Source organism: Cupressus sempervirens, chromosome 11, assembly GCF_028749045.1.
Source record: "Cupressus sempervirens isolate cs-2001-9-10 chromosome 11, ASM2874904v1, whole genome shotgun sequence".
NCBI classification, from domain to species: Eukaryota; Viridiplantae; Streptophyta; class Pinopsida; order Cupressales; family Cupressaceae; genus Cupressus; species Cupressus sempervirens.
Window position 1 is genome coordinate 570,384,466 of NC_143128.1, and position 23,531 is coordinate 570,407,996.

Sequence of the window (23,531 nt, forward strand, 5' to 3'; positions counted from 1 at the left end):
GTAAAATAACTAAATGTGTAGAAATGGATGAAGTTTACTATTATAATTTTTAATAATTATTTGGAACAAGAATTGATATATTTTCTTAATTTTTATAGATAAATTTTTGGCTACTAAAAACTATTGAAAATTAGGGGTCTAGTTCCCCCCACAAAACTATATGGAAATAAATTTATTTCCCTTTGATCTGATTATATGTTATAGATAACATGTATATCTAGAACAATCAAAAATAAAAATTGGCTTTAGACCTATATTTTCTATTTTATAATGATTAAACTTTCAACTCACCTGAAATCGATAGTTTTCATCTTCCACCACATTTTTTGAAATAAATCTATTCTGACTAGAAGAAAAATTATACATTCTAGAAGAGGACCCTCTCCTCTAGAATGTCATATATTTTTATTTCTCAAAGTTGACATCTTTTTGAGTCTTAAAATATGTGCTTCTATAAAATTTTAATTACAATATGGTATATCTAATTAAAACACTATAAACTCTATATGAGAATATTCTTGAGTTTGAGCGCAATAAATTGATGTTTGTATTACTAGAAATATAAGAGGAGTAACTGAGAAGGTAGGGGTAAATTAGTTACTACTAAAATAAATCCTAGATCCCTTAGATGTCAAATAAAATTCAAACTGATAAAACTGATTACTATTGATACTCAGTAAGCATACAGAAATTGTTGTAACTTGGTAAATGTAGAGTCTATTTAACTTAGCAGATCTTAAGATACTATCAGTAATTTACTTGCAAGCATGAAAGAAATAGCATGAACACATATGACACCAGGATTTAATGTGGAAACCCAATTTGGGAAAAACTACCAATTATAACTAGTTACTATTTTTCACTCTTCTAAAGTGAGCCATGTTAGGAGCCAACCCTATTGAAGGTTACAAAACACACTGTTAGGTGTCACCCTTTTAAAGGATTTAATCACCCTATTAGGAGTGGCCTTGTAAGAGGTCTTGAAACAATTCAATGGAATCTCCACCTTATTAGAGAATCTACAAATGGATGTTAAACCAACTCTGTTAAGAGATTTTAGATCACTATTATAATAGTTAGAGAGTAATAATGAAATGACTTGATTGTAATATAATTGAATTACTAATTATAGATCTTTGTTCTGGCTTATACTTGATCCTCCCTAATCGAATAACACTTTTTTGCTCCACAATGATACCTGCTTATCCTTCAAGTTCACTTCCTCTCTTCTTATTTCTTTCAATACATTCAACTTGCATACTTTGAAATCATGAATTGACCTTTTACTTATACCTTCCAAATTGTCATGTTGGCACAAATATGAATTAGAATAACCAATATTCACTACCATAGTTGACTAGAATCAATAGGTAAAATAATTAAAATTTACATGCCAAAATAAGAAAATCCTTTGGTAGCCCACCCAGCTTGGTAGAAACTAATTCTGAAGCAATTTCCTATGTTAACAACAGGAGCTCATTTAACACTGTGAACTTACAAAATCCCTTTGGTAACCGAGTGAACTCGGTTAATACTAGCTCTATTCAATTTTCCTTTGGTAATTGAGTGAGCTTGATTAACACTATTTTTTGCATAAATTCCTTCAACACCTAAGTGTGCTCAGTAGATGTTGCCTTCTGTACAAAGTAGAATCAGGAACGCTTCGTAGATAAGGAAAACTATCACTAGTACATTTGGGTTCATTTTTCAAGCTTTATTGTTCGAATTTTTGACCCAGTTTTCAAACAAATTTTGACCAAATTTGACCAACCCATTGTTCAATATTTTTTTGGTCAAAATTTTGACCAACCTATTGGTCAAAAACCTTCGAAAGCCATTGCATAAGTTCAATTAGGAATTGGTCAAAATTTTGAGCAATGAAGGTCAAATTATTGACCAAGAAAGGTAGAAAAAAAATTGGTCATTGGTGGAAATTTCAACCAACAAAGGTAGAAAAAAATTTAGCCATTGGTGGAAATTTTGACCAATGAAGGTGGAAATTCTGACCAACAAAGTTAGAAAAAAAATTGGGCATTGGTGGAAATTTCAACCAACAAAGGTAGAAAAAATTTAGGCGTTGGTGGAAATTTCAACCAATGAAGGTGGAAATTTCAACCAACAAAGGTAGAAAAAAATTTAGGTGTTGGTGGAAATTTTTACCAATGAAGGTGGAAATTTCCACCAACAGCTAGGTGTAAAATTTTTTCAGGCATTCTATAAAACAGTTCACATGCCTTGCCTATGATATGACATTTTGCATGCATCCTACACTCTCTCATCCGGTTGATGATGGATTATGTAGAGTGATCTAAAACCATGATTCTAAAAAACACACACAATCAAATCCAAAATTAACTTGCATGACAAATGGATTGTGGAAATATGATATTGTTAATTTTTCATGCATGTCTACCAAGACAAATATATGTTTAAGTTGTGATTGTCTTGGTAGACATGCATGCAATTTTACCAATATCAGATTTCCACAATCCATTTGTAGTGTAAGTTCATTTTGGATTTGATTGTGTCTTTTTTAGCATCATGGCTTCATATCACTCTGTGTAATCCATCATTAGTGAGATGAGAGAGAGTGTAGGATGCATGCAAAATATCATATCATATACAAGGCATGTGAACTATTTTATAGAATGCCTAAAAAACATTGAGAGTAACTAATATGAAGAATATATAGTTAGTTATATGATTGGGACAAATCATGTACATTGTATGAAGGCAGCCCATGGCTGACAGGGCCCACCAAAAGATAAAACATATGATAAATAGAATTATTTTCATGTTTTGAACATATGGGGTACACATAACATGACTTGTTATTGCACAATTCAACTAAGTTCAATTAATGTCCATAGGGATTGTCCCCATTTAATGGTGAATATTTTGTCACATTTCAAGCCTTTTGATTATATAAAGAAATGGATAACATGAAAAGTTGAAGTAATGTCAAGCCATTTATTTACTTGATATATAATGTGAATAGAACTATTATGTTGCTCAACAACAACCACCAAATAAAATTATCATCATGTACCCAAAAAGGGATGGATGGAATGTTGGAACCGACCTCCAGCTAACTACTATCACCATCCCTCTATATTATAAGTTATAGTGGTGCTCTAGATTTTCTCTATTCCATCATACACTTACATATCATAAACTTTACCATAGTCCATATCAACAAGGTTAGAGAGATCAGTTTCACTTGACTGGTATGTGGAAGACCTTAATGTTGAGAAGTTGTGTGATTCATGTGGAGTGGAAGGTGTTTTGGCCCCTTGGAAGGAAGCTTCATCTCTTTTACCGACTTCTTTATTTTTACTTGGAGAAGCATATTGCTTTGAATTGTCCCCATGGCTCCTTGCAGATGATGCCAATAGTGTCCTTTCTATTTTTCATCTGCCATAACATAATGTTGACAAAGTGTTAGAATTATCTCTAGATGAAAAGAAACTGTAGAGGCTTAATTGACATGTGATCTTAGTTAATGTAGAAGATAGATTATGAAATATCATCTGAAATGTTGATACAATAGTCTTCCTAAAACAAAAATGTAAACCATATCAATCCTAAAAATGATTCATATCATTAATCAATGTAAAAGAGAGTAGAAAGAAATCATAACTGATACCAAAAATGTGAACATTGTAGGCATTTGATCCTTTGAAATGAACATGTTCTCCTGATGAAGGCTTAAACTAGTCTAGATCCTTGCAAAAACAAATCACATGTAATTGAATGGATAAAAATTTATGGTACAAGCACTCAAAACACTTATACTGGATATTACAACTCAAGTGCCAAGGTCTTGAAAAATGTTGAACACATTTACTTATTGGTGAAGTTTATATGAAACATCAAACAAAAGTTAGTTATATGGTGCAACACATTCACTCAAAGCTAGTAATTAGGACAACAATCATCTTATAGAAGGATACCAATAACATTAAAATTGCATAAGATTAATGTTAAAGTTGACCATCTTCCAGCTAAAATCATCTGTTTAGCAAGAAAAACTCTTTACTATTTTTCCCATTGTTATTTGCACCATCAAGTTTTATTTTAACTATTCTATGTGGAAAAAAGGTAATGTGGAGAATAGTTTCTGTTCTACCAATAGGTTCCATATAAATAAATGTCAAGGATTTTATATTATTCCAATCTAAACTGATCAGAAATTTTACCTCAAATTTTTGCAAATCTATCTCCGACCAGGTCTCTTCTTCACTAATAATGACATCTATCTCTGACCAAATCTATCTCTGACCAGATCTCTTCTTCACTAATAATGACATCTACTTTTATAAAAGCACACATAATTTTTTTCCACTTGAAACTTGTCAAAAGACACAGACCAAGTGAGTTCTAGTACCAAGAATTAATTGAAAATGGGAACAACAAACACTACAAGATGCTTTTTAGGTAGTGAGACAATATCTTTGGACTCGCATCAAACAAGCAAGAAAATCCAAATCCAGAAAAATATACAAGTTTTTCATGTTATCTAGAAAACATCAAAATGAAGTTTTCAATAATATGAGGCATATATATAGACTCTAGTAGAACACTACCTCACTATGTTACCCCATGTTTCTAGGAGGGGAGGACAGGAAATGGGGTTTGTGGGACATATTTTTTTCATGGCGCAGGGGATGGCAATGGGAATAGCTATATAAAAATAGGAAAAAATAAATATATACAGGGAAATTTATATAGTCATATGAAAACATGGATAAAGCATGCTTATAAACATTATAGAACCTTAACATATAACTATTGTGTTAAATAATTCAAATTGAGAGTTCACATGAGAGTGGAAGTCAAACCCTTATCAAAACTAAAATCATTTTCAAATGGGATAGCCAAGGGGTGAGTTTTTGAGATTTCGGAATGTCCCCATTTTTGAGGTAGGTCAAATAATGCCAAAAACATGTCTGTGGGTAACACTAAGTGCCTCATCATTTGGTATTGTTTACAAGATGAAAACTCATTAACTTGCTCCAGGTGATTCATCTTCCTAGACAACTGCTTGAATTTCCAAGGAGAAAAAACTCATTTTTGTGTCAAGTGTTGTCTTCCTTCACTCAAACCGTGGATAATTACATAGAATTCTTGGTCAATGATAGTATTTATGGCTAGTCTCATTCTATTTTGTCAGATTTCCACAAATGCAGGCTTCTCAAAAGAGTGATGCATACCTTTGCCACATTAAGGCATTCTTATATTTAGTGATTGTTATATAAGGAGATTGAATTTGATGAGCTAGAATTGCTACAAGTAATAGGAAAGAAGATTATTGCATTTGAGTTTGAGATAGAGCTTGTAGGAATTTGCAAATACTATTTTTGTTTGGAACACCATGATAATATCCATTCCAATTTCATGCATTACCATTAGACAACCAGTGATTGTGCTTATTAATGGTGGTGCTCACCATAACTTCATTAGTGAAGGCTTTTCAATTTATCATTTGCAAAATGGCTCTATCTAGGCCTTTATGTGATATAATCAGGTCTCAAATCAAGTAGTGAATCACTCTTCTTAAATTTAATTCGTGAATGGGTGTTAAGAGTTAAATTTGGATAAAATCCTATTGCAAAAGAACAACATAAAACAACCGACCGTATTCAAAACAAACAACAATAAAAAAATAAAATTGACTGCTCTGGTTGTTATAACCTAGATGTGTAGTAGTGCCAAATTGATTTGGATCAATCCATATTGTTTATCATGAAAAAAACTCCATAGAGCTATACTTCTATTGACTAAAACTATGGTTCCATCCAGGGATTTGAACTTGTGTGCATGTTCTAAGAGTAAATCAAAAGTTACTATTTTCTTCAAAATGTTAATGCAACATTGCATTCTCATAGCTATTACATATTTTTGAAGAGTGGTAGCTATTACAAGTTTAATTTAGCATAAGCTGAAAAGTCTGGTATTGGGTATGAATAGTTGAAATAGTAGAAATTCATTTTTATAGTGCTGAAAGGTATGTTTTTCTTATCAAATGCCACTAAACAGTAAACTAATTTGGGTGCATATATGTACACTACAGCTATGTTTGTCCATCTTATGCAAGATTTCTAAGGAATACAGAACAGGAAGAGGATGTATCTAAAATGTAAGGGAAAGTGGAGGTTCCTCTATCTCACAAATTTCTATCAGCTGCAACTGCTTGAAGAACATGAACAAACTGATGTGACAACTTCAGATATTTATCTGATGCCAAGTGCAAAAGATACATTGGCTTCATCACCTACCTTCAGCTCAAAGGCATATGTTCCATGGGATTATATTTTGTTGTAGTATCTTAAGAGTTCTTAAAAATAGAGTCAACTTTTTTGAAAATGATAAATATCTCCTAGCAACAATTGAGAAAGGTTAAAAGCACGTGCCTCCTCATACAACTTTAATAGCATTTATGGATGAGATGTTATCACACTAGAAAAACACTTAGCTGTTGCCCTTCGAACCTTCCAGCTGATATCCTCATCATGCTATATTCATTAGCATTCTCTCTACATCAACAGAATAGTATTCACATGTTGGTAATAAAATTCATAATTACATGAAAATAAAAGACACCATTGTGCAAAAATTAAATTTTCTCAAGAAAATAATTCTCTTAAGTAATTTTAACATACTCATCCTCCTCCATTACTCTCTTTTGTATCTTCTTCCATATTATCAATGTAGTTTGGATCATAGCTTATTTAGTCCAGAGCAAGTTCCAAAATCATATCACAATAAACAGCCACATCTTTGGCACAACATAGGACAAAACACTCCAATGCTTGCAAATTGCATCTTTAAGGTGATTATTCACATATTTTTGAATAATTAGGGTTTTCTATTTGAAGAATGAAATCTAAAGATGCATTTCACAAAACAGATATATACTTTCAATATAGATGATATGAACTTTTAAAATGGAACCACTAATGTTAACAAATAGTGTGAGATGAAAATACATAATTTCTCTACAACCAAACTCTTTTAACACCTGCAAGCTATATTCTCTTAGCTCCTAATCAGCTTCAGATGCACTTTTACAATAGTTAATAAGCAGGGGAACAATTTCATTTAGATGCGGTGCAAACCTGTACCCAACAACTCGACTACAAGGGGAAAGGAAATATATTAGAATAAGACTATAGCTTATATGGCTAAATGCCATTGATGATACATTGATGAACACGTAGACTACAAGATTAAAAAATGGAAACAAAATATAGAATTGCATTTTTAAGTAATATAAAATTTCACAAATATTATATTATTTTTATATTTTCTATATCAGTTACAATATTCAATTTTTTTCAAAAGGCCTTTACTTTTTTAGCTTCTAAAACCATTTTTCCTATAAGAACCAACCATCAACTACCCAACACAACAATATATTATTAGTAAGTAGGAGATATTTTCCATAGCAAGTCAAATTATGATATTGCTATTCGGATTCAACTTTGTAGATTTTAATTCAAACTCATTGACCCATGTTTCATGAGTAATAGTTCACAAGGACTCATTTCTCATGAGAATGAATGTATTGTGTGTAATCTTGCACTCAAAAAAAAAAGTCTTTAGCCACCTAACAAGATTATAAGAGATACAGAATTATGTTCTACTAAGCACTTAACATTAAATGTAACCTTGTTAAATAGCCATGATACCCACATTCCAAGATGATATGCTCTTAGTATCCCTATGGTTATTGAAAATTGTAGAGGATTCAAGAAACAATGAATCTCATATTTAATTTGCATAAAATAGGAAAGACAAGAAAAATTTCAATAATTTTCTTCAAATCTTAAATTACACCAAACAAATTTGCATAAAATGCCAAGCAACCCACTGCTTTAATATCAACATTTTCTTAGCAAAAACCTAGAAAAGCTTACCTTTGCATTCCTTATTCATGATTCTAATGATGCAAAGTAGTCTTGTTGTTGGTAGATATAAACTAAAGTCTAAAGGATACAATGTTAGAGCAGGTTCAAAAAGATCATCCGCAGGACATGATATGCTTAGGATGAAGGAGCTTTGAGGTTCATTACTATAGTCTGGAATGGGCTTATATTCAATCTTCTGAAGATTGAAGATGAGCCCATTCCTAAGTGTAGTAATGAATATATAACCTTGACACCCATCTCTTTGCAGACTTGCACATACACTTCAGAATAATGATGACACAATTCATTTGTCCATACTATTGGAGCAAAAATACTACTGTAGAATGCAAAAAAGTTAGGCCAAATAGGTAGATTATGGAATCATGAAATTGTGAACCATTACACACACACAAGAAGAATAGTACCTTGAAGCACTACTAATCAAATGTTCATTAATAGGTGGGCAACTAAAAAAATCAAGCATGTCAAATCTGAAAGGTCCTGATTTGTTTACCCCAAACTCAAATTAGATAATTGTCATCATAAAAATTGAAATATATGTATCTTTCAAATGAAATTGAAGAAATCCAAACACAGAATACTAATGAAAATTGTACCTAGAGATAGGTTGCAATTCTCTTAATGTTCTCAATGTATTCAGGAAGTGGTACATGAGGACCTAACCCTGAGGGGTGAGAATCCAAAGAATCATTTCCACCAAAATATACAATGATTAAAGAGGCCTACTAAACTGTATCCTAGGTGAGCCAAAGCAATAAATATATTAGATTGAGAATATCCAACATTTGCATATAGAGCAGATGCAACACCAATCTCATAAAACCTATAAAGCAAGCATGAATCTCATAATCATAGGTAGTGTTACTATTTACAGCTATTGAATAAATATGTTGACAACATACAATATTTATAAATATATCAAACTCCATGAAATACTATGCAGTAAAAAAAAAAAAAAAAATTGTGCTAGAGGTACATAGTTACATGATAGATCCATTTTTACTTATGAACAAAAAGAAACAAATAATAAACAACCCAACATATGTAGTTTTTCTACAGCATGGTGTTAGTCCTTTCCCATTATCTTTTTTCCAATAGTTCCAAAAAATGCGTGCAGTTGTGATTAATCCAGGAAAGACCTACCATAAATTGCCTAATGAAGATCACACAAATTTGATATATAATTTGATAGTTGTAACATATGATCCATGAGACAAATTTAGCTTAAAAGATGCACTTTCTAAGACTTCTATAAACTCAAGTTTGAGGATCCATGTAGTATCGATAGAAATATGTTTGTAAAACTACTGTATTGCAACTGGAACAAATTCATAGTAAAAAATTTAGAAAGGAACTTGAAGAACATACTAACTACTCATCTTCGTCATGTTGTCTAGATGAACAACTTTAGTAGCCATATGTTGAGATAAATGACTTCAATTGGCTAAATAACTGAAGATTTGCACCTCAACAAGTACCCCACATTTTCCCTACACTACAAGTTTGCTATGAAACACAGACCTACTTCCTGTGGGGTTTATATGTGAAGCACAATAGTCTTTCATGTATTATGTACAATTTATTATTGTTTCCCTCCAATTTAATAGCTAAAGTAAAAAGCTAGACTAAATATAATAACACTAACACATCAAAGATATGTAAATTGATTACAAAATCACCTTATTTGGATGCACATACACGCAACTTAAAAATTGGAAATGTGAACTTACTTCAAGTATTGTCGACCATAAAAGCTACCAAGAGCATACAAAGCTCCACCCAAAACTACTCCTGCTAAAGAAAATCACTACCAAAGTAGAGATCCAGACAAACAAAACACAAAACATTTATATTAGCAATAAGTACAAATAGATTTAGTAAACAAGATAAAACTATAGTCAACGAAAAAAAAAATTGAAGTAATGAAATAACTCCTTGAGAGATTAGTAGGCCAAGAAAGGAGAGGGATACACACTCAACTATGCCAAAGAGGGACTTTGAGTAGAGCCATGCAAGCTTGCCTGGGAGAATTAGATCGATCATTCATTCCAACATGGAGTTTGAGTAAGCTAGTTCACATTAACAATGAAACATTTGTTAATTGATCATGATTTGTTTACATTGGTAGTCCAACATGGAGTTTTTGTATGTTTTAATTCACACCAACAATGAAACATTTATTAATTGATCACGATTTCTTTATCTCATACAAAAGTTTAAATTATAGATTGGAGATTATATAATATTTTTGAACCATCTAACATTGATTTATTACATAAAGTATTTATTTTTGCTGAAAAATAAGTTTGTAAGATCTTTATTTGTCAAATCAGATGCAATGTCCTTATTGAAAACTATGTCTCTAAGAACTTTATTTGTAAAATCAAAAGCAATGTCCTTATTTCTTTATAATGCCTATACCACCTTGATTGAGAATTTGAAAAAATAAACAAGATGAATTTGTGGATTTAACCGAGTATACATTAATAGACTTGAATTAAAATTTGACTACTCTACAACTTTTAGAGCAGGTGGAAAGGTGAAAATGTTCATGAGGCTGACATTACACATATTGGAAGGTCCATTTAAGTGCTTATGTCATGTACTTTGTCATTAAAACAAGTACCTTCGACCATTTGTATAACATTTTTATCCACAATATAAAAATGGTCATTTTTTATCATACAATAAAGTTGTGGATTTAACAGACATGACCTTATATTTGGCTCCTATACTTCTTTTAGTGCATGATGAAAAGGTGAAAATGTTCATGGAGCTCACATTGAACATGTTGGAAGGTCCTTGTTAGACATGGGTGTAGTCCTCATAATAGGATTTCTTTCAAAGAAGTTTGTTGGCTTCAGTTCAAAAGTAGAAGAGACTATTGGCATGATTGGGTAGTCCTCTTGGCAAGGAAGATGATGGAAGCCCATTGTGTACCAGAGTACAATGTCCTTTTTCTCAATTGGGTGATCCCTAAAACACAAAATCATAAAGAGCTTCATATAAAGATTGGGTCCCTTTTATAAATTGAGTCTGATAAGTTTGGTTATTAAAACTTAATAGAAATTTGGGGAAAGTGATTCTGTCATTTGAGATTTGAGTAAGTTCAACTTATAGAAACTAATTCAATGCAACTCAATCTATAGCAATACATTAATCTATTTGTGTCCATGAAAAACTTGCTGTAAATGTATGAATTCCATGGTATTCAAAATTACCTATTAGACCACGCAGCCAGAGTATCATCACCTTGGCTTTGATAAGAATATAGCCCACCAGCCCAATCCTCACTACAGTTGTATGGAGTTATCCATATCTAATACATGAAAAAGTGTTTAGTGCCATCAAGCGAGGTAGATTCAAACTTAATGTTTAGTTTTGATTCTAAATAAAATTCAACAAAAAAAATGGACAAAAATAGGCATGGCCAACTACAGTGCACAATTTGGTTTTGGCCACATATACCAACATTAATTTTGAAAACAAATATAAGAGATGAAATTCAAAGTCTGATTGGGTTCATCCCATAGTGTTTTGGTTTTATGATGCTGATATTGTTGTGACCATAAAGGTTCAAACTCTTGTTGGCTCATTGTGATCATAGTTTTGTACCTTTAACAATCTAATGTGCTAGTAGGTTTGAGCATCAATATTGATAATTGGGAATGAGGTTCATTGTTTGTGACCTCACTGATTTATAGATCTAGGTCAAAAGCATTTCATGTTTCATGTATTGGAAGAGTGTTATGCCAACATCACTGGTCACCTTCAATGCTCTAATGTACTCATAGGTTTGAGCATCGGTATTGATAATTGGGGATGGGGTCCCTTATTTGTGACCTCATTGATTATAGCTTAGGTCAAAAATCTTTCATGCCAGGAAAGGGTGCCATGCTAGCATCACTAATTACTGAAAAAGTTCACCAACATTTAAAAGAAAAATGAAATTCAAATTCTAGTAGAGACCTGGTTGTTAGTGAAGGAACCTCAGAGTTGAGGAGGATCATTTTGATCAAGCAAGCTTGTGGCTATGCCCCCATAGACAATTTTCTATCCTATTGGATTTCCTATCTTTGTCTTCCTCAATGGATTAATCATATGAAACTTGGATGGATGATAGAGGTTCAGCTTAATTTGAGCATCCTTCTCTGTTTTGGCAATGTATATCTTTATTATCCAAAAACTTTTCCTTGGAATTGATCCATCCTTCACCCTATGCTTCACCATCTTCACCTGAAGAAAGGAGTTGTCTCTACCATCAATATCCATGTCCAAGTAGAATGTCAAGAAATTCTCATGGATAACACCAATTATGTAAAGAATCTACAAATACCAAGAGAAAGAGAAAACCATAGGAATTTCTTGCAAATAGTTTATAGACAACATATATATCTAGAATAGCAATCAACTCATTCATATGTGAAGGTAAAAATAATTAAACAACACAAAGAGAGTGAGGAGATGAGAACAAGGAAATTTCATTGATTCTGAGGCATTGAACTAGTTTCACTAGATCAAAAATAGAAACAAGAATCAAAGGAATTTCTCCTTTGTATTTAGCTTTCAAAATCAGAAGGAACCTCTTGAAAATGAGGAATATCGAGCTTTTATTCCCCTTGATACTAGTGAGGAGGCTTAAAATTGACAACATACTCTAGAAGAATGTGTGTATTCATGTGAGTGCTCCAAATAATGTAATGCTTTGGAATGGGGATATCGTTAATGCCAGAATCAATCTTTTCACAACTCAGATGAAATTGAAGAGAACCAAGAGGAACTTCCTCAACATTCCCCAAAATAACTCGGCACAACACAACATATTGTTCCTCATTAATGTCCAAGTCTGAAAATGGAACACTATAAAGAATAAGCAATAATAGTAAGTCAAACATTCCTTCTTAAATAAAGAATATGTGTATGAAAGGAAAGAATATTTTGGAATTCAAACATTTAAAAAAAACCCCACCAAGACATCATCTTTGAACATAATCTTTCATACCTCAGGTAGGAGCAATCTTCAGGAGCAAGATAAACACCAACACCATATGCCAGACCACCATTCTTTAATCTATTATTGCTAAAACCATGTATTATAATTGATGATATACTTGTGAACATACAACTTCAAGTATCAACAGATAAGTCTCAAACTGGAAAATTTAGAACCATGCACTTCTTAATTACCATAACAGAATAAGTAGACTCTAGAAAAAATACTAAGAGCATTTTACTCTTGGGATATGAGATGAAATAAGTACCTCAGTAACATCCAAAAAACTTCTCAAATATAAACATTAAAATGGATCACAAATCTCAAGACTCATAAACCCAAGGATGCAGACTGCTCTGCCAGTCAGACACACCCTCTGGAAACCATAGTGCAATTTATTTCTTTACACTTTCCACTACATCACTACCATGTATGAAATTCCTGCAAGCATTGCATATTATTAGAACAATAGGATACAATTTTTTTAAACAATCCAAAAAAGAGTTTCCCAAATTGTTATAAAAATTGAATTTGAATTATTTCCTACATTAGCTAGACATCTACGATTACACTTACAAGATCCATCAAAAAAACTAGTTTAATAGAGCCTTCCTCCCCATATTTACTCAAACATGCTTGATGTGTGTTCCCTTAACATTTTGTCATTTATGAATGTATATTCAACTTGCAAACTAAAATTTGGCAAAGAAAAAACTAAAAATAGAAACAAATTTTGAAAATGACAATCCTCATTATTAGGCTTCCATATTCCATATCAATAGCCTTCTATTTTCTAGGTTCAGTTGTATAGTAATCTTAGTATCATAGTTTGGGATCATCTTAATTAGTTGTTGTCCACCACAAATTTACAAAGCTGTGATGTTGATATTTAGTTGTGAAAATTGGGGTTATGGCTCATCTTCATAGTAAGTGCTTTATTGAAACTTTAGTGACAGAAAATCTAACCATTAACTCTTCTTAAATTGGCAGTAGAAGAAACATAAATAGGAGATAAAAGTTTACATTCAAATGTGTAAATTTGTGATTTCTTGACTTTATTAGCATTGATCTAGCTTCAAACTTAAGCTGTGGTTGCAAATGATGCAAGGTGTAAACTAAAAACTTAAAGACCTAGGTAAACTTCACATCATAGATGCATCCCTTCTGACAATCCCCTACCCAAGGGAAAACACACAATCACTTCCAAAAGAGTGGATTCAGATCTTCAAAGTGTGTGTAGATGACTGTAACAAATAAATCCTTGGGAAAATCTAACCACACATTCATACCCCTCATAGCACAATCATTTACCAAAATGAATGGCAAGCACTAACAAAAAAATGATGTAAAAAAAAACCCTCAATATGGGTGAAGATGATGGTAGGGTAAAAGTCCTCATAAATTCCACAAAATAGATATTCCTCTTTTAACATAACTACTTAGCCAAAGAGCAACATATACCTAAGTCAAGAGGATTAAGAGTTGGCCTTTTACAAAGGTTATAAAAATAGAAACAACAGCATTGTATGAAAACTTGATGCATTGTCAAAACTTTGAAGACATGGTTTGGGTGTTTTAATTTAATCAATGGCATACAAATGACACATCATAATCTGGATAAGACCATAAGAGCTATACACACAACAAGAAAAGTGCATTAAGAATTGATGAAGCTAAAAAAAAGAAAAAATTCTATGTTGCAATTTTAATTAAAGTAACATGAGCAATAAATTTATGTTCTCTTATATTCAGGGTTACATTTTTAACCTTCCTATCTCAATTGCATAATGGCCTCTAATTGTTCTAGGGGAAGAAGCCAGGGGATTTTTTTCTCCTATGATTGTTCGGCTAGTTGCAACCACATTTTTACCCTCCCAGACCATAGCATCCACTAGGCTAGATATAATGTACTCTACCAAACCACCAAAGAATGGTTTTGTAGATAGGTCCTTGTAGTGTTTCTCGGCAAATGATCTTTCCACAGAGACCATTTTCAGACCTAACAATAAGTTCAATTCATATTAGAATTGTTACATGATAACAATAACTTAGTTTTCCTAAGCGATCCATCAAAATAATTTATATTATGTTGTTGTTAAGTTCGATTACACAAAAGGGTTTGATTCTTACCTTTCAGATAATATCCCTTTTTCTCAAACCTTGAAATGATTTCACCCACGTATATACTTAAGGAAAGAATCATTATCCACCCAAAAATATTCCTTCAAACTCTTGCACAACACATAGTACAAAATTACAAATGAAGACATATAGAACTAAGGAAATAATCATTATCCACCCAAGAATATTCCTTCAAACTCTTGCACAATATATAGTACAACATTACAAATGAAAAAATATAGAGGAAGAAACCAATAGTTCATCTCATTTAGTAAAGTTCATGCAAACAAACCAAAAAAGTGATACTATCAAACACATTCTACAATGTGAGCCTACTAGCATAAGTAAAATTTCATGAACTTTTATGAATTAAAATCAAACACTTCCACTGGAAGTCAACATTAACAATAACAGAAAAATAGATCACAAATTGCACTATCAGTAACACATAGACATCAAAAAACATGTCGAACATCTCTCAATTTTAAATATATTACTAATTTAATCACAACTAATTTCACTCATTGCAAATAACACAAACTACATCATTAAAATTCATTACAGGTTTGAACACTTACAAACATCAGCAATTTAGAACAACCCATTGCTATAAGGTATAACATAAACAAAACAAAGGGGTCATTCTAGTGGTATGATAGTCTAGCCAAAAGGGTATGGGACAGTGATACTTTGATAGTCTAAATTATAACTTTAATTCATTGACTATGGATAGCAACATCAATTGGTATTCCCCATGAACAGTCATACAACAACTTGAAGATTTAGTGCTTCTACATATTGGTGGTGATGACCTTGACAAATAAAATAAAATCTAGGTAGGCCAACAAATTATGCAACATCTAATTACCTAATTGAACCCACAAATCCATCTAGTTATATAATCTGGGCAGGTTGTAGCTGTATATCTATAAGGGAGAGTTACATATATCTTGAGCCCTCCTCTTGTACCCTTATCCATCATCACCTCCCAAAAGAGGTTTATGATGTTAAGAAAAATGAATTTGTGAAAACAATCATTGGCCTACATTTCACAGAGGAGAGACACGAAAGGAGGAAGAGATTGTGGATGAAGCAAAATGCCAAAAGAACAAAAAATGGAAAGTTGATGTGCAAAAAAAATCCCAATGACAATGATAGAATAAAGAAGTCCATAAAGGAAAATTCAGAAGTCTTGTATGGTAAAAAAAAAATGGGCACAAAAAAGACAATTATATCAAAGAATTCAAACCCTCGAAGATCACAAATAGAAAGCATATATTAAGGAGAAAATACCAAATGGAGAGATAAAGTTCCCATAATGTAGCTTAGGACAAGTTCTCATCATTTGAGTGAAATAGGTAGGTACCTGGGGAAGAATGAAAAAAGACAATATTTTGCAACATAGGAGTGGTAGAGACAGAGTGGCATTTATCATGGAGTGCCCAACATACAATGACATCCACTCCATGTTTTGGGAGATTTTAGAAGGTACAATTCAGGTACTTTTGAAAAAATAGTGAGACATGATAGAAAACTTAGTGATCAAAATTAAATGTCCATGAACACACTTAAAGAAGCAATTACAAAGGGTCTAATGTTCCAGCTAACCTACTTTAGAGCATTTTCATTACTTAGGAGGTCCCATAGGCTACTTTGGCCATGTTGACAACCTTTGAGTCATTCATTCAATCATATTGTTAAAGGGCTAATTAATTGAATGCACCACCTTGTTCTACTATTCTAGACAATAGTTTCTTTAAACACCCTATACATAAACATGATATTATACTAAACATCACCAAACCATTTCTCATTAGACCAAAAAATGCATTCCAAATAAAAACTTCGAAGTAGAAAGTTTACAGACATCCCTTGTCCAAAAATAGCACTCATGACATACAACCATTGTAGAATGAAGCCCCTTCAAATGAAAACCAAAAGGCTAATTTTCATGTCATGTAGTCCCATATTGACGTGCATAGGGCACCCACAACATTTTCTTTACCACAATAATTTCTCTTTATCTCAGCCTATTTCTTGAAAATCTACAGTCGAGCCTGTCCCAACCTACCTGTATGTGAATTTTGATAAATACTAGTAACATTGGTTGCAAGTCCAATTTTATTTAGGCTAGTAAGGAAACAATTTTTCACAGCTACAAAATCTGTATTGCAATCCATTAATTTGATCAATCTGTCCCCCAGATGTTCAAATTCATGAGTCACAAAACTAGAACATTGCTGGGATTTAGAAAGAAAATTGTTATTAATCACACCATCCTTAACCTCATCATGCAATACCTGGCCATTCTCCAACTGAGTTTCTTCTGTGCCTATTTGAACATTAGTTGATGGTTTATCAAACAACTGCTTTGTTTGAAAAATCTTCATTGGTAACTCAGTGACAAGTTCTGGCTTTGGATCTCTATATAATTCATTTTCACTAGTGGGGATCTCAGTTGAATATTTCTTGATCAACTCATCTAATTTAGCAACATTCATTGAAGAAGCATTAGCTATAGTCTTCAAATTTGGCATTCTTGCTCATTTTCAAAAGGTATTTTTTGTGGTCAGCTGCTTTGGTTGAGGCTAGTTCCTTCATTAGGTGCTTCGTTGTCTTTTTTCATTCTTTGTCAAAAATTCCATTAGGAGGAGCACATTTCAATCTTATTATTAGACCCATCATTATCTAAAAGCATAAATATTGGACATAATTATTACATTGGTTGGCTTCATTCTTTTATCTGATGAAGAGTCTAGTAGTGTGACCCGAACCTTCAAATTATGAAGTCTTGTTTCATGATTGAATGGACTAATGATCAATATTTTTATAACGTCAACAAGACCAAAAAACTTATAGGACCATGATAGCCAACAAATAGATAAACTTGAAAAGCCCTAAATAGAAAGTCCTAATTTCAAAATTGTCTCCATCTTATTGTGATTTATGAATTATGTTTTAAAACAATAGCAAACTAGAACCCTTTATAGGACATGAAGGCCAAGAGTTCCTCAGACTGTTATAATAATAAGCGAAGTGAATTATCCTATAGGTAAAAGTAAACAAGCAATATTATTCAACACATAAAGGATATGCTTCTACAAATAGGAATACATTCTTCTAAAGTCGACACTTATCATTCATAGGAGATAAGAAAAGGAAAAAATGCTAGTAATTAAAGCAAACTAGAACATTGTGTGAAATATTCGGCACATATCCTAAGCTCAAAATTGAGTAAAAAATCTAGGTAAAAGATTAGCATGCACATCTCAATCCTATTAAGGATGTGTTTAATCCTTATAAGCCTTTATCATCAAGTTGACTAAGTACCCTCCACCTGCATGCATTGTGTGTTTCTTAACTTACAACAATTCATTGAGTGCAGTACACTTGCAAACTTCATATCATTAAAACCACCGGCTTATATAATTGGTGTGTGGCAGCGAAGATTCTTTTCAAAATTGTCTATGCACCACTTTAGGCACTTTTAAAGTTTAAAACTGGTGTTTCATGGATTTCAATGACATTGCAACTATTATACACGTTATTCTTCTGGGAATGTTGTTATCAAGCAACATGTAAATGTTATTGTCATAAAATTTGTTCAATGCAAGGCGAACATTTTAAGCATTTGTCCTCATGCTCACTTGAGCTCATGTAGCTTGTTAAATATGCATTGCATTATATCCTACAAAAGTCACAAGACAAAAAAAAAATACAACCACCACCTTGTTCTTATAATAGAAGAAAAATATATAATCATATTCACGAAAACCTTGCTATCAAAAGTGTTTACCTGTGGAAACCTCAAAATCCTCGTTACAAATAGGACAATTGTATAAAGTATAATGAGATGGATGTATCGTAAATAAAAAAGATAAACCAGGTAATGAAAAATTAGATGAAACAAACTGATCAAAAAGCCAAAAGAGATATTATTTGATGCTTTTATCTGTGCAAGCAAGAATGAATGGAGGCAATATTTCAACTAAAAATTAGGGCAATTGGAAAATCCAATTCAAAACTCACTTATGTCAGAGTGGTTGGGTTTTGTAGAGCACCATACAAGATGCCCAAGTGTTCTAGCAACAAGTTGATCCTATTGGACATCATACGTAAGTGATTGAGGTTCATAAGATGATAGTTAGAGATCACAAGTCATATTTCTCTTTCCTCATTGAGATAGGTATTTGTTCCTATGTCAATAAGAAGACTACAAAGACAATTAAAATTGATATGACACTATTGATCATGAATTTGATTGGGGCTATTACAATCAAGTTTAACCTCATCAAGAAAATTAGTTGGCATAGGGCATACAACAAACATAATCTAGCTTTAGAGATGACTCAAAAAAATTGCATATGTATTACTACAATTAATAAGGGGCTATGATTTTGGTAATATTTCCAAATAAATTAAGGAAATTTACTAGTGATTTCATATGATGACACTAAAATAAACAATTATAGTTACACCACTCATTATAGAAAATCATGACAAAACACCCAAACAAAAATTAGATAATCTCACTATACCCTATCCCAAAAATCAACTTTGCAAGTTTTTTAAAAAATTATATCCATTGCATGAAATGTACACCGAGTTTTTCATGATTCAGAAAAAAAAATTATACCCATTGTACTTTACTTGATCCAAATTGATTCTAAATCTAACCAATCCTATTTATAGCATAAATGATAGCATGGCATTCATCCAAACCTATAAAGCATACAACCCTATGCCAAAAACAATCACCATAAACCCTACCACAAAACCAACCTCCCAAAACCCCTAAACAACAACACTAAAACCCTAACTTGGACCAAAAGCACCAAAATTTATAAATAATTATTGGAAAAACAAAAAAATAAAAAGTCCACTCTTTAACTTATCCAATACAAAACCTTACACACAAAGTCAAATCCACACAAATCACAATACAAAACAACATAGTCAATCAAAAGCACAAAATTTCAAAGCTAAAAAGCTAGAAACCTACCTATGAATGAACTTCATCCGCCTCATCCTCCTCAGGCACAACCTCATCTCTAACTTGGAATCCTTTAGCAGCTTGGTAGGCTGCACTTTAGAAAGATTACACTCCTTCTCCTCATCAGGATACCTTATAACTACATTAGGACAGACGGAGTGGTGAACACAGTAGTCGCTGATGCTACCAAGCATGCCCTTTGAGTTCCTCCTGGAAGCCCCAAATCCTTGACTCCCCATTATAACTACACTGAGGCCAAACCTCTTGACCTTCAAACAGATATACTCCTTCATATCATGATCCTTGATGATGTGGATCTTAAAAGGAATATGGGCATCCACAAGGGATTGTCCTAGATTAGTGGCCTTAGTAGATGTGAAATTGTCAAAGTCATCTTTGAGCTTCCGCTGCGACTCCTCATCTGTTTGTTTTTCCTCAACAAAGAGATCAATGGAACCCCAATCAACATTGTAAAGGACACTTGCAGGGTACACATGAACTAGAATCACGTTGTCCCTAGGCCATAGATAATAGAAGGAGGGAGTCTATGTGCTGATATGGTGCCCGAGCTGACGCCAATGTCTACTACCTTCACACTGTAAAGACCTTTTACTTTTCCCATTCAACAAGTGCGCATTTATCTTCACATGAAATAGAACTTTTTTTATTTTAATTGACCAACATAGGCATGGATTTTTAAAAAAGATGTATTTCCTTGCATATTCTGATGAATTTGACCCCATTTTAATAGATGGTCAAAAATTTTGGTCTCAAAATGGGGTCAAATGTACTAGAGTGTCTTCACTGACCAAGTGAGCTCGACATGCACTAACTGTCAACTATTATGACATTTGTGTAACATCAAAGACAACAAAAAATTAATCAATTGTATTGAACACATATGTTATTAAAATGATATCATAAAAAATAGTAAGAGTTATTGATACACTAATTTTTTGAAATAATATTATTTCTTTAGTAATTGGATACAAACTAGTATAAAACCTAAATTTAATGGACATTTCCAATTGAAAAAGTGTGAGACCATATATAACTTAGCTAGAGTGAATTTTTTTAGATCATATATTTGAACAAAATTGATTTTTAGATTGAAATACTTAAATTCAATTGTGGTGATAATTTGGCCTAAAAGGTGACATAGCTTTGTACTTTTACCCTTGATAATTCTTTGGGTGTGGGGTTTGGAACTTGTATTGTCATTTTGACAAGGCTTTGTACCGGTAAAGATTGTTTTACGTAGGGTAAATTTAGGATATTATCGCTCCATATTGTTATCTACCTTGGCATATCGACCATGCTGACCACTTTGACAAGATGACCCCCTTTAATGGACTAGAACAAAGGGTTCATTTGAGGAATGAAAACTACTTTTAACTACTAAATCTCATTTCAATGATTTAGATACGAGTCTGACAACCACAAAACAAACTTTAATTTTTAGAAAGTCTTAAAAATAGTCTTTTTTATGTGATAGGAAAATTAAAAATGTAAGAAGTATCAAAACATTTATGTCAAAAAACCCATTTCCAAGGAGCAAAGTTGGCACAATAAGCCTATGCACTAATAAGATCAACATGGAAGCTTTGAAATAGGCTTACATGTCTAAGCATAAAAGAAGGTTGGTAATGATTGTGAATAAAATCTTGATATTGTGATTCAATAAGTAAACAACCAAATTAAGAAATTATGCTTAAAATGCACTACATTCTACAATAAAAATTTTCATAAAATTTATAATCTTTAATCTATTCAATCTAAATTTTTATCTTTAATCTATTTAATCTACATCCTTATTTATTTAATTTTATTTATATAATTGAAAATTATAAAACATATATATTTTATTTTCAAACAACTAATAAGAACAAGGTAGAAACATTATAATAGAACTTTAATATCCAAGCTTAAAGGAAGGTTCATTATGATGGTGAATAAAATTATTGAGGTTAGACTTAAATGTCACACTTCCAACATGTAAGCAACCAAATTAAGAAATTATGCTTAAATAGCATAGTGGTCAACAACCAACTATCAAAACTTACCTTCGAGTAATGATCTAAATGCAATGTAAAAATAGCAGTTGTCTACAAAGTAACCATGGATTACAAAATTGATCATTAGAAAGTCTTGCTGGCCAAAGAAAGTCTTCTTCCATAGTTATCAAGAAGAATCAAGTTTGTAAGTGAGAGAAAGACATAAATTTAAGCCTCCTGACATCAAGAGCAGCAACAAGACATTGTTGGCACAAGTGAACTCCCATGGTTTTGAAAAATAAGAATTTACAAATTCACATAGTTTCTTGTATTGTCTTCTTGTATATTCATGTAATCCTATTCTAACCATTAACTCACAAATGGCTTCAATTAAATCAACCCATTTCCCATAGCATGCTTTCCTATGATTCTGAGTTGAATGCTACAAGTCTAGTAGTTCACCATTGGTGTAGGAGCAATGATCTTTGCCAACTATGGAGTGGTAGACAAGTTTAATAACATGTTTCTTACAATTAATTTTGTAAGATATTTTATCTTTCCACATAAAATTTTCATGTCTTTAGTGCACTTGAAATTAGCATATTCATTATGTTTTCCACCTTTTTTTACATAGCTCCAGTGGAACCCATCTCAAATTCAAGATTATATAGATAGATTAAAAATAAAATAGAAAAAATAACCTATTTTTGTCTAATAAAAAATCTTTAAAATATTATATATTTTGTGTTGAGATCTGATTGAAAAGATCATTGTTGAAAAAGATTGAAAGAGGAAGATTGTTGAAGAAGAGTGTGTGTTTCAATCATTGTTTTGTCGTTGATGTCAAACTTGTTATTTTCTAGTAAGACAACTACTTATAAGATTCAAGTACTATCACTTAGTTGATTGATATAGAGGATTTGATCAAAAGATGTAACAATAGCACCTAGAGGACATGTTGAGTTATGGTTATGTAATGAAGCACAAGGATCACTTCAGATAGTGATGACACGATGTATTGATAATCTACTTAAGGTTACAAAGGCTAGTTATACATAGAAAGTTTAGAAGAACAAGTTACACAAAGTTTGTGTACCAAGCTTAACCAAGTGGATAGTAGGTGCCAAGAAAAGTCAATACAAGCCAAGCAAAAAATTAGTTGAAGCCAAGTAAAAGTTCATTCCAGTGCAAGCTGAGTAAAACAGTTGATGTCAAGTAAAGTGTAGTTGATAGTGAGCACCATTAAACTTTAGTAGGTGCCAAGTAATTTTATAGTGGATGTCAAGCAACATAGTATGTGCCAAACATCAAAAGGTTGATAATATCAAGCTGCTGCATTATTTAAAAGATCAAAGATTCAATGATTGTAAGCTAACAAGTTTGTTTTCTTGAAATTTGTGAACTAGGTGAAAGATAAGGTTCATGAGTTGGTGGCATAGAATTTGAGGTAAACCATTTTTAGGTGAATTCAAAGTGGACTCTAGGAGAAGTTTCTAGAA

General features: G+C 32.2%; 3 pseudogenes; all 3 read right to left on the bottom strand.

The window, feature by feature from the left end:
- Positions 1-10,708: 10,708 nt before the first annotated feature.
- LOC149530913 (amine oxidase [copper-containing] gamma 1-like) lies at positions 10,709-12,416 on the bottom strand (annotated as a pseudogene).
- Positions 12,417-13,247: 831 nt separating this feature from the next.
- On the bottom strand, positions 13,248-15,127 carry LOC149530914 (nucleoside diphosphate kinase 1 pseudogene; annotated as a pseudogene).
- Positions 15,128-20,047: 4,920 nt separating this feature from the next.
- LOC149530915 (universal stress protein PHOS32 pseudogene) lies at positions 20,048-21,259 on the bottom strand (annotated as a pseudogene).
- Between the last annotated feature and the right edge of the window lie 2,272 nt (positions 21,260-23,531).